At 47.9% G+C, this 4,624-nt stretch overlaps 1 pseudogene; it reads left to right on the forward strand.

The window, feature by feature from the left end:
* The first annotated feature begins 934 nt into the window (after nucleotides 1–934).
* Nucleotides 935–4,244, forward strand: LOC147447367 (uncharacterized; annotated as a pseudogene).
* Nucleotides 4,245–4,624: the final 380 nt, after the last annotated feature.

Consider the following 4,624-nt stretch of genomic DNA (forward strand, 5'->3'; position numbering starts at 1 on the left):
GTGTAGTGACCGAATTTAGAGTGGCAACAAATATGATAACTATTGTGTGCCAACTCTGTGGAGAGAGAGAGAGAGAGTGTCATCTTATTTGCTCACTACGCCTTACTCCCTTCACGCATGGTCGAGCCGATAGTACCAACGCAATAAGCTCGAGAAGAGCTACGCGCTCATACCAAGGACGCGACGCAAGGCGGCTCTATCGCGAGCTGTTTTGGACGGTAAGTGCCTCAAACGATGTCCGTTTACAGCGTTCAAGTAGTCGATAGAATCGCGCCGAGCTAAGTATGCATTAAAGTTCAGTTTCGCGCATTCTGAAATTCTACTCTGTCATCTATTACGTTTGCTGCAGATAGGGTTAGGATTAAGGTTTTTGGTGCAGAAGCTAATGGGTAGGTGTGTCCTAGTGTAGGGATAGTGCCTATCAAGTTTCGTCAAATTCTGACTTGTTCTGAGTGTTTTGTGTCATATGAGCATTAGCCGGTTAGTGGTGTAGTTGATCCATATCTGAGAGTGATTTGATTGTCTACATTGACAAGTCAGTACGTACAGAGCGGTCTCAGCCTGACAAGCTCATGAGATTGCCTCCGTCCACCTACCATGTCACCTATGTCCTTGATTGACATTATGTTGATCTAGGGTTGTGTTGAGACACATATCAGGTTAGGTGATAGCCCCCAACGTTGACACCGTTGCTCGGGATCATAGACTCTAAGTAGGAAGGCCTATGTCACTTGTGCTTACTCTAGCTTCGGTTAGAGAGAGCATACTTCTTGATAGATTCCGAGAGAGGGTATCTTACGATCTAGTAGATAGCCAGGAAGTGTGTCTTGCCGAGGATCTGCGACTAGGTAGAAGTAGGTAGGTTTGACTTGAGCGCTAGAGAGACGGCTATCATTATCTCTTTTTTTCATGTTGAGGAGGAGATGCTCTTCACTGAGGGCTTAGGACACTTGGAGCCAGAGCGGCATTATATGGCCACATGCAATGATGTTCAACAAGACTTTTGGGAGGCAGCTATCCTTGCCTGCCGATGACTTCTTTGACTTGGAGATGCGATTCTGTGGTTTGCACTTGGGCCATAAGGAGCCCCATACTGACTATGCTTTTGAGCATCAGATAGAGGGCCATGTAGTGTCCCTCAATGAGGTTGATGAGATGGAGTTACAACTTATGCGGGCGGTCAGTCCCCATGATTTGTGATGATTTACATGATTTCCATGAGGACAGTGAGACCTCCGCAGATTTTATGTGATCACTTAGTGTCTACAGACATGCTTTCGGGCCATCTAGAGTCCTGTGACGATTTGCTTCCCACAGTGTCAGAGCACCCGGATGAGGCGCACTCCGTGGACGTATTGGGTCCTTGATTGCCAGGCTTGAGCAACTAATATTGCTTCCTTCGGGCCTGCTAGAGCCCTGTGATGACTGGGATTCCGCAGGGTCAGCGGAGCCGATTGAGTTGTACTCCCCGGGCCATATCGAGCCCTTGGTGGACATGTTGGAGCAGCCAGTGTTGTTTTACTTGGCCAGCCAGAGCCCTGTGTTGAGCACATTGCACAGACTTTGGAGTTGAACTTCTGTTGTGAGTCGGACAGTGACATTGATGAGAAGATTATATGTGATGAGATCAGTACTCCAGGGCCAGAGATGCATGAGATTCAGGGCGCCAGGTTATGCCCCTATCTGATGGGATTTTAAATACATTTGAGGGTTCAGAAGGAGATAGAGTCTTGGGCCAGATAGCACCCATTTCCTTTGATATGGCCGAGTTGCCTATACAGACATATGAGGATGATGTAGATCTTGGATTGGCATCATATGTGGATGAGCAGGAGGCATTCTCCTGGGGCCAGCTAGTGCCTATTTCTTGGGATACGACGGGGTGCCAGTGCAGAGGCACGACAGCCATGTAGGTCTTGTTTTTGTTTCAGATATGGATCAGCATACTCTTCCTCCTGGCGCGGGGTTGAGCATTCGCCGAGGTGGCTTTATGCTGTTGTTCTATGAGCAACACTCAGCTGAGTTCAGTGGGACTTGTGTATCTTGTGGGTCCTACATTGAGTCCTCTTACATGATGTAGCCGTTATTTGTATCTCAGATTAATGACTTTGCGCTTGAGAGCGTGATTATGATAGGATACGATGGGCTTCAGTCAGGCCCTAGACCATGTATGGACTTGGATGTGATCAGATCAGATGCATATTTTGCTGATTGGGCTGGCATGAGCCCATTGCAGCCCCGTATGGGTATACTGTTGGAGGTGTTACCCGCTTGTACTTTCCAGTTCCGAGGGACATTTCCATTGTGTTGGATACAATTCACTACAGGGTCTTCAACCGCACACCACGGGAGTAGTCTTTACTGGCTTTTAAGTGTTTTTCTTTATCTTCCACAGTTGTGGCCGACTTCTCTCGCCCTACTCCGCAAGAGAGACTTCCACGCAGTTTCGCCCCTCCGGATCAGCAATGGAGCACTTGGATTTGGGCTATATTGGATCAGTCCCCCCTTAGCTTTCAGTTGGCTTCAGTATATGGCCTATGCTTGGTATAGATGATGCACTCACAGCCAGATATGTATGCAATTTGTTCTCTCTCTCTCTCTCTCTCTCTCTCTCTCTCTCTCTCTCTCTCTCTCTCTCTCATTGATTCACGCATACACCCAAAACTTGCAAGACATATAAAGAAGTACTTGGGTGCTTTGCATCGACGGATGGGGGGATAATGCCCTCCTTCCTATGCTTTATTTTTAATACGATACCTTTCGAGAGAAATGACGTCATTCTCCCCAAGTGAAGCCAAATGAGCTACAAGAGCACCCAAGTGCCTTGGGGTTGGGAGGTGCAAAGGGAGACACCACCAACCTCAATGGACGCCACCTGTGAGCCGACGCCCTTCTAAGCGGGTATGGTATTTCCTAGTGGAAAACTGTCGGGTTACAAGGGCGGTTTAGTGAGGTGAGTGATAAGTTACCGGGAGAAGGCAACTCCAAAGGGAAGACCGAAGCAAGTCCCGCAGTACCTGGGCTTCTAAATAGAGGTACTTGGTCGTTGTCACGCCCATAACTAGTCAGCGAAATGGGTCTCTCAAGGGCACGGCTCTAAGAGTGTAGATAATTCTGGCCTCACGTAGTCCAGAGGAAACTAGTGACAAAAGTGTTTGCCCTAGGAGCCTGGGTGAATAGTCTTGGTCGTTCTTCTTGTGCACTTTTTTGGTGTACGAGGGGAGCGACCGTGAGTGCCCAACCCGACTCCTAAAACAAAACATATAAAGAAGGCGTCCATAGGACGATTGACACTACCCAATGCTTGCAGGTAGTGGTACAAGTATGGACTATGGAGCCTCCCCAATCCTGTGTAGATTTTCAAGGCTTTTTAAAGCTGTTTTCAGGTTTTTATTTTCAGCATGGGCGCCCCAGAAAGCAGCAATGTCAGCCCTCACAGCCAGACAATGTCTTCAAGGTGTATGAGTGGCCTTCTGCTTGGAGAGCTAGTGCCATACCCTATTCCTAAATGCAAACCAGCGTCTTCTATGGCCCCCTTTGTTCGCCTGACCTTCCTTTCCAGCTCTTTGGCTGTAGGCTTCTATGCAACACACAAGCTGCCCACTCTGCAGCCAAACCCGGGGCCCGTTCAACCTCTGCATCTGCTCCTCCTCTTTATCGTCCAGAGAGTGGCATTACCCAACATTCGGATGTCTTGGCCTTCCCTCCAGAGCTTGCAAAGAATGTAGGTTTCTTTGCCACCAAGTTCAAGCTCTTGTTGGCCTCATATGCTAACCAAATTGCACCCAATCTACCCTGTGGACTCACAGTCGAGCAACTCGTGGTGGATTACTTGGGTAAGCAGTTTAATATGGAGGATGTGCAATGGTGTTTAACGGTTCCAGCTACATCGGGCGAGAGAGCAAAGCAGATAATGGAAGTGTGTGCAGAAAAGGCCAGCATGGGGAGAGGTGTGGCTTGTCCCTGCACACGTGTCTTTGCCAGTCCATTCCCCCTTGATATCATTTTGGAGCCAGAGACTGCATCCGTATATTGCCAACATAAAGCCAAGGGCTTGCATTTGGTGCACGGCAACAAGATTTTAGTGGCAGATGTAGGTGATGGCACCATTGATCTTGTTGTCCATCAAAAGGAAGACAATGATCTTGAGAGCGAGGGTTGATGAGGTTGTGGGCAGCTATGTTGACATAATTGGAGGTGGTACTTTTGTAGATGCTGGCTTTTTTCTAGAATTCAGCAGATAAAGATTTGCAGATTTCAGCCCTTAGCATTTTCAGATTTAAGCCCGTCTCGTCGTCGTCCTCATCGTCGTCGACATCGTCAGCAAGTCCAAAGCATTGTAGAGATTTGTGCAATCAATAGTAGACCGCTCTCGCCATAGAGAGTGGGGCCTTCGGAGGAGGGTTTGACGACTTGTCTGGTGTCGTATTCTTCTTAGCACTTTCATTCATAGTGTTTATCCACTTTTTTTGTGATCACTTGCACTCTCTTACTAAAGGAACGGAAGGCTCTCCCTTCCGTAAGTAAAAGGAACCCTTGAGCATATTTTGGAGCATTCATCTTGAGCAAAGTTCAACATTCACTCCCGTTGCACGTCCTTACATTGGTATCAGAGCTTCGGCAG

Source organism: Adiantum capillus-veneris, chromosome 11 (genome assembly GCF_014529385.1).
Source record: "Adiantum capillus-veneris isolate H3 chromosome 11, ASM1452938v2, whole genome shotgun sequence".
Lineage (NCBI taxonomy): Eukaryota > Viridiplantae > Streptophyta > Polypodiopsida > Polypodiales > Pteridaceae > Adiantum > Adiantum capillus-veneris.